Raw genomic sequence first — 12,184 nt, 5'->3', positions numbered from 1 at the left:
AGCTCCATGTTTACAGGCAGTATTTATTAGCAGCAGTCTCCCCCTGCTGTCACAGCTGCACGGTCCAGCCGAGTGAACGCGCTCTGTGAAGCCGCTATCAGCGACATTTCGTTGTTGACAGCCTCAGACTGCTTCATTCTGTCCGGACACAGCGAAGAAAGAGAGAGATCAGCTCGTCGGCTCGGCTTTTCTCCGGGGGGAGTAGGCGGGTAAGACCGACACTGATGCCCATCTTTCAGCTGTTATTGCTCGACGAGCCGCTTGACAGTTGATATGAAGCGGCAGCGTGCTCTTTGAGTCTTTGACGCCGCGGTAATCTTTGCTAGATCAGGCCGTTTCTGTGGCTCCATAAAACCGGCACCATGTTAAACTGAACGCTGTATGTGCGGCTCTCCAGCGCGGGCAGGCGTCAGGCCAAAACTCCTTATAATATACCGGCAATTTAAGGCTACCTGGACAGCAGAGCTCCTGAAAAAGGCAGGGGATCAGCTGAATGGTCAGGATTTGTGGGTTATTTTGTGGCATACATTTAAGTCATGTCAGTAAAACTGTACTGCACATTTGTTGACGTTGCTCTCTGTCCCCAAGCTTGTGGGAATACCAGGTGTAGACATTGTAACTGTATGGCTGCATATGTGCGCAGGTGCAGGTGCGACCGAGGGAAATGTGTGATAAGAGTGCGGTTAAAGCTGGAGGAGCCTCAGCCGCGCGGAGCATGTATACCCTCTGTGTGTGTGTGTGTGTGCGTGTGCGTGTGTGTGTGTGCACCCTCTGTTGTTGTGCACTTGCTGCATCGCACACGTACACTCGCAGCATTAGATGTGCAGAGGTTTGGTTTGCAGGGCGCTCTCATTGAGCCTTTGCTGATTACAGTCTGGTGTCAGTGTCTTCTTTCCCTTTATCTCTTGATTACATGCACAACACTTTAACAATGTAACATTTTAACCAGATTGATTCATTGTGGCAAATGCAGTTGTAGATCAGTGTGTTGTCAGAGCAGTTACTGAATTTGTGTGTGTGTATTTTTAAGATGTATCCCATGAAATGTGCGTAAAACAGTCCGTTGATTTGTGTTTCTGGGTGCACATTTCCCAGAGTCATCCTTTTCCTGGACACAATTTAGCAACACTTATGGTGGTTGATGGCTCATTTTTATATTTCACTTATATAACTTATTATTAATGCATAATTATTCATCATTATTCATTTAAAACATGTTATAAAGATTAAAAACAACTTGACAAATCATGCATTTAGGTTTGGGCATTAACAATGACTCAGATTTTATTAAATAAAAGCTCCTTGGTGAGGTTTAGAAAAGCATCCCATCATGGATCAGAGTTTATGTGCTGCAGATGGGAACTATAGCTCCTATTAAAATAGATCAGTTTCAAAGTCGTGCTGACTGTCACGGAAATACCTGGAAATTTGTGTCCATGAATACAAACAGAGTCGTTCAAGGCTGTTTCTCCCCATGAAGAGCGGGGTGTGGTGTCATGGCAAAAACTGAACCATCGAGGGACACATGTTGACATCACGTTCATGTACAGGAGAGGTCCAGCCAGACCATCATATTAATGCAGCCCAGAAGTGGACCAGTTACTTAATGGCTGTGAACAGCCACGCATCTGTCCACAACACGTACGGATAGATATCACCAGGGAGGCATGGTGGTGCAGTGGTTAGCACTGTTGGCTCACAGTAAAGAGGTTCCTGGTTCTAACCCCGGGTGAGGCCTCGCTGTGTGGAGTTTACATGTTGTCCCTGCACAGGTTTCCTCCCACGGTCCAAAGACGCCTCAGGTTATTTGGTGATTCTAACCTGGCACATAGACAAAGGGCTTAGAAATGCACAGAAAATCTCTGCATGAATGTACGGTTAAATGTGGCTGGTAGTCTAAAGTACTTTTAGGTGGTCAGTAAGACTAGAAAAACACTATATGTCCCACCCAAACAGCTCTGTATGAGGTGGCAGATCAGATGCCTGCTACTAAAATAATTAGTAGTAGTATTGGGTTGCATATGACACACGCAGCGCGTGTTAATCGAGAAGCTTGACAATAAGGCAGGACTCACAGGGATGTGCTGCTTCAGGGCTTCACTGTGGGCGTTCCTGATGTTTTGGTGGGCTTCTTTGCTGACGCAGTCGTCATAGCAACAATAGCCTATTATCAGAAGGTACTTTAGTCAAGTTTTAATTAGCAGGTAGCATTAGCAGAGCTAGCTGCCTGCTAGAAACTTTGTTCCTACATAACAAACTGATTATTATTCACTGTAATTATCACTTTCTCCTATACTTTGATGCCATACTTGTTAGGTGAGAGGTCACTCTCTCAGGATATTTGCATAGTGGGATTTGCTTGGCTAACAGCCACAGTGGGACATTTGAATAAGCATGATCTGATTGGCTGATGCCTGCACTGGCACCTCAGAAGCTGAATTTCTCCCAGCTTTAGGCACAAGCAACGCGATCAAGACGAAGGAGCCGTAATTCAGTTTGGCAACGTGTGACACACCACGTTCACAGTGAACGAGGCGCGAGAAGCCCGGAACGCTTCTGTGTGAGTCCGGCCTTAATTAATGATATGTGTGGTTAAAAACAAAGCAGTGGTTTTCTCCTCCCTCTGCATAGCTGGAGCTCTCTGGGGCTCTCTGCAGCTCCACTTTAATGCTTCTCTAAGTCATAACAGTAAAAGCAGTTTTGGCAGCAGGCAGTGCTCATTCTCAGTGGGACGACTGCCAAGGTTTAATCAGTGTTGCAGGTTTTACTGAATCTACTCTTTTAATAAATGCATGTGCTTGCAGTTTCATCACATGAGCTAATATCTGTAAGTGAATTCTGGCTCTGCATTTTTAATATCCTGCTCCAACACTAGCTTGTGTGGCATGCTGCTTTTCTAGTTTGATGAGCCTAGAGGATTAAGGAATAAGACAGGCAGCAGGTCCAAACAAAAGGACCAAAACGAAAACCACCTCCACCCCAGTTCTTTCCACGCTTCCCTCTCTGTTTTAGCTGGGAATCTATCATTTTTGCACTCTTATTACAAGAGAAGAGCACAGGTAAGAGTGTGGGTGCTAGGACACTAGCACCCACACTCCACTCAGGCAGCACTCTTACTTAAACCAAACTGAATATTTCTTTCTCACTGCTGCATGTGAGAAAGAACAACTTAATACAGTGACCAGATAAACTCTGCCACTGATGTGAAATGCAGTTATTTCATGCCACTGGTAATTGTCTTCCGTTTGAGTGGGTGTGTGTTTATTCCCACTGTGGGGGAATCTTTGGGGCAGATGGAAAATGTGAACAGTGAAGAAAGACGTGTTTTCCTTTTTTCTACAAAGCATGCTTTTATTAGTGGAGCATCAGGCTGCTCAGCAGTGTTGCTCTTTTCTTTTTGTTGAGCTTTGCTTGATCTGCTGTGTTGTTCGTGTTCCCATTATCGCATCGTGAATGCAGACTGCGTAGATTTGGTCCTTTTGAAGACACAAATAGATTTTGTGAATTGTATGACATTTATCAAGCTATTTCTAGCTGTTCCAGTTTTCCAGCACAGACAGTACTTGTACAATATATTCAAGACAATTTTTGGTCTTTTTTGTGTAATTTAAAAGAAAAAAAACAGGTATATTATTTGACTTGTTTGGAATGAGTTACTAATCCCAAGTGCAGCACCAGAAATTTCCACTTTTTTTGTGACCTAAATAATCATTTCTTTTCTTAAATCCCTTTCACCCCATTTATCTGCTGTAAACGATCTTAAATCTGGTTTTGGTCTTTGACAGATTTCACAGTAAATAATGCAGTCGAGATACATTTTGTGACAGAAAAAGGTTCTGATAGATTCTGTGCAGTGGTGTCCGATTCTGCGCACTGACACACCGCCATCTTCTGGAGCCAGAAGGCCTAAAAAAGATAATCGTAATCATTGTTGTAATGATGTAAAATCACAGTGTGAGATGGAGAGAGTAATATCATTGCACTGAATTTCAGATTATTGGCTGTAAACAGTGTAAATCAGCATTGATGTTCATAAATGTCACAAAGGTTGGAGGTATTTTACAGCTGGAAATTTAAGTTACAAGCAGAGCTATTTTACCTTTACTTGTGACTGTAATAATGAAAGTTGATGTTTTTTTTTCAATCATTTGCAAATGAAGAATACCAGTTAAATACCAAGCTCTTTCTCTTTCCCTTAGTCCACGCTCGGAGGTTTTCAACACATGCCCGACAAACCGAATGAAGTGCCCGTGGTCTGTTCCGGTCGCCCAATTTCATACCAAAACAAGCAGAGTCTGTTTTGCCGCTGTTTGGATGAAGTGAAGCATCCACAGATATAGCAAAAAACCTCTGCATCATGTTTACAACTGCCACTTGTGAAAAAATATGATGAGAACTAAATGGATATTATTTCTGAATCAGCACCCCAAAATTCATAATGTGTTAGATTTCATTCAGCAAATATGACGCAAGGGCGGTGTTATCAGTACATTTATGAGATGTTAAATATGGAAAATGGACTGGTTCTTATATAGAGTGCTCAACCATCAGTTGTGCGCATTACTCGTTTTGTGGCTACAAACTCGCCCCAGCAGTTTTCGCTCAGAATCAACAGACCCCATCAGGTCAGAGGTCAAGTTGCAGCACTAAAGATACAGCACCTGATACTACAGAAGAAAGTCCCCAAAATAGGTGCTCTCTTCCCAAGAAAAGGCAAAGTGCAATCAAACCCCACATGCAATAATTTCTGCATATTTTTGTTCATAAGAATCAGTCAGCGTAGTCCTAGTGCTGATCCCAAACCCGGATAAATGGCGAGAGTTGCATCAAGAAAGGCATCCAGTGTAAAATCTTAGCCAAAACATACGGGCTGGTCATAAAGAATGAGATTTCCATCCCAGATTGGTTGGGCCCAGGTTAACAGTGAACACCACTGGTGCTCTTGGCCAAACAGGTGCCAATGGAAACTGTTTTACTGTTGGCCAAAGACAGAGGAAGAAGAGAGTGGGACTGTGTGTTAGGAGGCAGCCAGAGGCAACGGTGAGAATGGGGACTCTAGATGTAGGGACTGTGACCGGGTAAGGCAGAGCTGACTGATGTGATGGAGAGAAGGATGCTGATGAAGTGGTAGAGAGTGCCCCCGGGGGTAGAGACTGGCGATTGGAACAGATTTTAATGGAGGTGTAGGTGACGGGAGCAGAGTTAATGAAAAGGTAGGTGTGGCATTAAGGAGAGAAATGCAGACAGACGGGTGGATTTTGCAAAAATGATGTAAATGGCTGTCGTGAACTTCTATAAGAGAGGAGGGGAGTGGAGATGCAGGTGAGCTACATTTTATGCAGAAGGTACACTGAAAGAGATAGGCAGACGAGAAGATGCCAGAGGAATGGAGAACAAGTGTACTGGTACTGATTTTCAAGAGCAAAGGTGATGTGCAGAACTGTAGTTAACAAGAGGGATGAAGCTGGTGAGCCATACGTGAAGATGTGGGAAAGAGTTGTTGAAGCTCTGTTAAGAAGAGAGGTGATGATCAGTGAGCAGCAGCGGGGCTTCATGCTGAGAAAGAGCTCCACAGATGTGATGTTTGCTCTGAGAGTGTTGATGGAGACATTAGAGAAGGTCAGAAGGAGCTTCACTGTGTCTTTGTGGATCCAGAGAAAGCAGATGATGAGGAAGGCAGGAGTGGCAGAGAAGAATGTGAGGGTGGAGCAGGACATGTATGTGGACAGAGGTGAGGTGTGTGGTAGGAGTGATAGATGGGTTCATGGTGGGGGTTGGGGTTCCATCAGGGATCTGCTCTGAGGCCCTTCCTGTTTGTGATGGTGATGGACAGGCTGACAGATGAGGTCAGGCAGGAGTCTCTGTGGACTGTGATGTTTGGCATGATGTGATCTGCAGTGAGAGCAGGAAGCAGCTGAAATGGTTTGGACATGTGCAGAGGAGGGATGGTGGAAATACTGGATAAAGGAGGTTGAAGATGGAGCTGCCAGGCAGGAGGTTCAGGGTCACCTGATCCAGCCCTAACTATAAGCTTGATCATAAAGGAAAGTTTTAAGCCTAATCTTAAAAATAGAGAGGGTGTCTGTCTCCCGAATCCAAGCTGGGAGCTGGTTCCACAGAAGAGGCGCCTGAAAGCTGAAGGCTCTGCCTCCCATTCTACTCTTAAGTATCCTAGGAACCACAAGTAAGCCAGCAGTCTGAGAGCGAAGTGCTCTGTTGGGGTGATATGGTACTATGAGGTCTTTGAGATAAGATGGGGCCTGATTATTCAAGATCTTGTAGGTGAGGAGAAGGATTTTAAATTCTCTTCTAGATTTAACAGGGAGCCAATGAAGAGAAGCCAGTATGGGAGAAATCTGCTCTCTCTTTCTAGTCCCTGTCAGGACTCTAGCTGCAGCATTTTGGATCAGCTGAAGGCTTTTCAGGGAGCTTTTAGGACAGCCTGATAATAATGAATTAATAATGAATTACAATAGTCCAGCCTTGGAGTAATAAATGCATGAATTAGCTTATCAGCATCACACTGAAACAGGATGTTTCTAATTTTAGAGATGATGTGGAGCGCAGTTTGTCCTGTCGGACAAATTCAGATGGTTTCTGAAAGATGAGAAATTATGTGGTTATTATTGTAATTGCACTCACATTGTTGCAGGAAGCCCACAAATCCACTCTTTTGCTCACAGTATTGTGCAGTACTGTCAAATACAATAAGGTATACATACAGCCTAATAAGGCATCAAATAAAACAGCCTTTACTCCGTCCTCTCTGAATGCTTTCTTACATTAGTAAGAAATTATGACAGTGTTGCGTCTACTGGATGAGGTAAATTTGATGTGTTCATGTGCGTATGTTTGTGTGTGTGAGTGTGTGTGTGTGTGTTTGTGCATATTTAAGTGTGCTAGCGTGTGAGTGTCTGTAAGCCTTCCTCAGAACTGGGGTTTGTCCTGTGCTTTGATGCAACGTTTCCTGCTGCAGAAAACAGGCGTTCTGATAGTGTACATGCTAACAATTAATGCTAACCATCCATCCATCCATCCATCCATCCATCCATCCATCCATCCATCCATCCATCCATCCGTTTTCTTCCACTTATCTGGGGCTGGGTCACGGGGTCAGCAGCCTAAACAGAGAAACCCAGACCTCCCTCTCCTCAGCCACCTACTCCAGCTTATCCAGAGGAACACCGAGGCGTTCCAAGGCCAGCTGAGAGGGTTGAAAAGTTTCCACATTTAACATCTTACTTAACATCAACATAGCAGGTGTGCATGGCACCACAACATTCAGTATTTGCACTGTGTAAATTAAATATTTTCCATATACGATTCTCAAGGGAATAGACCACAAAATTTGCTATTTTTTGTGGCTTCTTCTGCATCATCTTTCCTCCTCCTCCTCCTCCTCCTCCTCCTCCTCCATCTTTATACTGGAGAGCCACACTCAGTAATAATTTGATCACCTAATCCTTTTAATTTCCTTCTGCTCATAGAGTTTTTCACTAATTGATTTTAATAAACTAATCATTTTCAATATTCCATTATCCAATCAGGACTGATTTTTCCAATGAATTGATCTCGCTCACAGGGATATTGATTTCCTTCTCCATGTTTTATCCTGAGAGCCATGAGCCATAACTTGAACATGCCCCCAGTGAAACCAATCCTCCTGTGAACCTTATGTGCAAATTCCTCAGTCTAAATTGAGAAGTGACACACTTTCTCCCCACCCATTCCCTGGCCCCCCTTCTCAATGTCTTCCTCTACCCTTCTTTACCCTACTTGAACCACTCTTTCTACCTTCCCGTTTTTGTGTTTATCTGTTCTGTTTTCCTTCCCTCGGCTCGGTGATTTTCTCTGTGTTAGCCCTCTGCAGCCAGTCCTGGGCGTCTGTCCCAGTGAGAGCTGAGAGAGGTTCCAGTATAATGAGTTGAAGCTCGTTGATTTAATTTCATTTTCACAGGAGTTGTGTATGGAAGGACATGTTGTATAGCATCAGTCATACACAGTGTGTGCAGTTCCTAGAAGTTTTTGCAGTGACGCCAAAGTGCACTTGTAGAACCATTTGCAAGGGCAAGAACTGAAATCTTTTACTGGGCAGAATTTAAAAAAATTGTTAGGTATCATTTGTCCTTTCTGGTAATATTTACCCCTACCTGAGGATTCACCCACTTTGGATCCCACAGAAGTCTTTTCACCTATTTTCTTTAGCTAATATGGTAAATGGACTAGTTCTTATATAGCGCTTTTCTACTCAGTATGAGCACTCAAAGCGCTTATACAACCTGTTTGCAGTCACCCATGCACTCCCATTCATACAAGCACTTCCATTTTTACGAAGCTAAGTGCTTTTTTAATTAACTAACATTCACACGCATACATACTCCGACAGAACGGTCGGAGAGCAACTTGGGGTTAAGTATCTTGCCCAAGGATACATTGGCATGTAGCCTGGAGTAGCCAGGATTCGAACCGCTGACCTTCCAATCAGTAGGTGACCTGCTCTACCTACTGAGCTACAGCCACCCCAATGTTCCCTATAAGTTCCCTCTTGGCTGTCTAATTTACAGGTGTGCCTTGATGTCCTATAACTATTGTACTAATTTATACCAGTTTCACACACCAATCTGGATTCCCTGCATGCCTCACTGCCATTAAGGACCGTAACACTTCTGACTTGGTACAGCTCAAGCCAGATAAAACTGAAGTTCTTGTTTTTGGTCCTATTGATAACTATAAAAGTGTGACTCCCAGCTTGGACAACTAATAACCTGCTGAGAGCAATCTGTTAGAGACCCGGGCTTTATTTTTGATCAGCGCCTGCCCAGTAACAACTGAACAACTTATTGGCCAGCCTTGTTATCTATTTCTGCTGAGTGGGGTGGGTGGAGTTAAGCCTGTCCCACTTGAGACTGGGCAAGTGTTGTGACTATACATAACAGATATATCAAAGAACCAATATTAAATTAAATCTTAAGGCACTTTGCTACTCGCAGCCTGTGTTTCAAAAATATGTCATTTGTCCCCGTTTTTGTATTTGAGGAAACTGGAAAAGTGGAGGAAAAAAGAAGTGACAGTACTGTATATGGATAAAAGTATTGGGCAAGCTACACAGTATACCCACAATAGCCTTTTTGGGGTCTCATTCGAAATCCATAAGCGTGAATGTAGAGTTGGTCCCCCTTTGCAGGTATGACTGCATCCACTGTTCTAGGAAGACTTTCTGCGGTGTGTCTGTAGAAATACCTGCTCATTCATTCAGATTGAGGCCTGTCTCTATCCTAGTGGGGTTAAGGTCAGGACTCAGGGCTCTGCACGGCCAGTCAAGTTCTTCCATGCCAGATTCATCTAACCATGCCTTATGGACCTTGCTTTGTGCATTGAGGTGTAGCAAGGTCAATAAGGTCCATATTGTTGTGCTGGAACAGAAAAGGATCTTCTCCAAACGTTTTCTACAAAGTTAGAAATATGGAATTGTCCAAAATGTCTCGGTCAGCAGAAGTATTTAGGTTTTCCTTCAGTGGAACTGAGGGGCCCAGGCCATCCCCGGAAAACCGACCCCACATCCCTCCTCCAGCAAACCTTAGTTGGCACAGTGCCGTCAGGCAGGTAACATTCTCCTGGCACTTGTCAAACCCAGGCTCCTCCATCAGAGGTCCACATGGAGGAGTGTGATTCGTCATGCCACAGAAAACGTTTCCACTGCTCAGGAGTCCAGTGGCAGTGTGCTTTACACCTCTTCATCCAATGCGTGGCATTGTGCTTGATGATGTAATGCTTTTATGCAGCTGCTAGGCCATGGAAACCCATGCATTGCTAGGAAAACGGGTGCAATGACTTATTGGCACATGCAGACATGCATGGAAATACAGTACATAAGGTAAAAACAGAGTTTTCACAAGTCTAACAAACTTGAAAGTGAATATTTGGTATAAGCACCTTTATTCTTCAACACAGTCTGAACTTTCTACGGCACCTTTCTTGTAATTTCTGTAAGTAGTCTTCAGGAATAGTTCTCCAGCCTTTTTGAAAGACTTTCCAAAGGGTGTTTCTCCAATTTCAGAATGGCTTATTACAGCCACCCTTCCATTGAAGTTTCTGTTGAGGCTTCAGCATCTGAAGGGCCATCTTTCCAGTGTTCTCAGTTTTTTAAGGACACACAGCACATCAGATATGTGTGGGGACACAACACAAGTTCGTCCCTTGAGTTAGGTGCTGTTTTATGCCTGAACGATTCATAGGACAGTGTGAAGTGACTCAGGTACAGGGACTGGACTGAAAATGACTGAAAAAGTAGCCAGTGTCCAAAAAACAAACAAACAAACAAAAAAAACCACTGAAATGCTGGACAACTGTTGCCTTGGAAACAAAATATAAAGAAATGAGGGGTGGCTCAAGACTTTTGCACAGTACTGTAAGTAAAACCATTTCTAGCATTAGTTCTAAAAGTCATATCACGAATGTCATAAACACAAATAGATTTTCAGAATTAAAGCCACATTTATAACATCACGCATATAGGAGCAGAAGAATGCCCAAATATGTGCGGAAGAAAATAGAATAATAAAGAGGATAGAAATGCACGCAGCAGTCAAACTAACACGGATACACAGAAGGCACAAGTGTGTACACTGTACTGCCAAAAGTATTCGCTCACCCATCCAAATCACTGAATTCAGGTGTTCCAGTCACTTCCACGGCCACAGGTGTATAAACCAAGCACCTAGGCACGCAGACTGCTTCTAGAAACATTAGTGAGAGAATGGGTCGCTCTCAGGAGCTCAGTGAACTCCAGCATGATACCACCTGTGCAACAAGTCCAGCCCTGAAATTTCCTCACTACTCAATATTCCACAGTCAGCTGTTAGTGGGATTATAACAAACTGGAATCAACCATGAAGTTATAGGCCACATAAATCACAGAGTGGGGTGAGTGGTGTAAAGGTTGGTGGAGGGGGATTATGGTATGGTTTTTCAGGAGTTGGGCTCAGCCCCTTAGTTCCAGTGAAAGGAACTCTTAATGCTTCAGCATACCAAGACATTTGGGACAATTTGATGCTCCCAACTTTGTGGGAACAGTTTGGGGATGGCCCCTTCCTGTTTCAACGTGAGCAGCTCCATGAAGACGTGGATGAGTGAGATTGGTGTGGAAGAACTTGACTGGCCTGCACAGAGTCCTGACCTCAACCTGACAGAACACCTTTGGGATGAATGAACAAATGTGCGTCTGATAAAATGGTTGAAAATTCCCATAAACACTCCTAAACCTGTGGAAAAACTTCCCAGAAGAGTTGAAGCTGTTATAGCTGCAAAGGGTGGGCCCACATCATATTACACCCTATGGATTAATAATGGGATGTTACTCAGGTTCATGTGTGTGTGAAGGCAGATGAGTGAACACTTATAAATAGTGTATACGCAAAGCTGGAACTCGCACTGCTATCAAAAAAATGAATCCAGACACGAACCAAAGCTCAGCATCCTAATTATAATTAAATTAATAAACAAGAATCCAAAACTCAAAAGCCACACAAAAACTTGGGACTGACACATTACATGTTTACTTATAGTTGTACTACAGTACTGTACACAGTTGTCACACACCTGTCAGGTTGGAGGCTGCTGTTTGTTTTCCAATGTATGGTCATGTGACAGGATAAACTTAGAGGGGCTGTAAGGGATAGGAGGTGGCTGTGTTTTTGTGTGGCTGTACTTGTGTGCATTAATGCTATTTATGAGCTCTCACTAGATCCAGTATAGAGAATCTATCTCACCTTTCTCTTTCCACCACACTCACTGAAAGGTGCTTCACAAGATCAGACGTTTTCCACCTGATATATTTACTCTAGCATCAGTGTGTGTGTGTGTGTGTGTGTGTGTGTGTGTGTGTGTGTGTGTGTGTGTGTGTGTGTGTGATAATACTGTATTTAGCTTATACAGAGTGTATCTTACTTTATTGGTGCACCAGCTAATAAATTCCAGGTATCAGGTGTGTTTTTAATTTTGTTGCACATTTAATGTTCAAAAAAAGTGGGAACACAGCAAAATAAGATTAAACGTTTTAAGTACATGGATGTGCTTGTGCAAAGCTTTTATTGTGAAAGATGGTTGTTCAAACTCAAGAGTTTTGCTGGTTGTAGAAACTGAAGCCTCTCAGCAGAGTCGTCCTCCTCAACATCTTCCAGTCAAA

At 43.4% G+C, this 12,184-nt stretch overlaps 1 protein-coding gene across 1 annotated transcript in view; it reads left to right on the top strand.

The window, feature by feature from the left end:
• The window catches only part of ache (acetylcholinesterase (Yt blood group)), a 29,628-nt gene continuing 17,444 nt past the window's right edge, over positions 1–12,184 (top strand). Inside the window, exon 1 of the mRNA XM_030723218.1 lies at positions 1–209. The gene's annotated coding sequence lies outside the window, so the exon portion shown is untranslated. The remainder of the gene's footprint in view (positions 210–12,184) is intronic.

This window comes from Archocentrus centrarchus, unplaced genomic scaffold (assembly GCF_007364275.1).
Source record: "Archocentrus centrarchus isolate MPI-CPG fArcCen1 unplaced genomic scaffold, fArcCen1 scaffold_24_ctg1, whole genome shotgun sequence".
NCBI classification, from domain to species: Eukaryota; Metazoa; Chordata; class Actinopteri; order Cichliformes; family Cichlidae; genus Archocentrus; species Archocentrus centrarchus.
The sequence above is the reverse complement of the archived record's forward strand: the minus strand, read 5'-3'. Positions and strand labels throughout refer to the sequence as shown.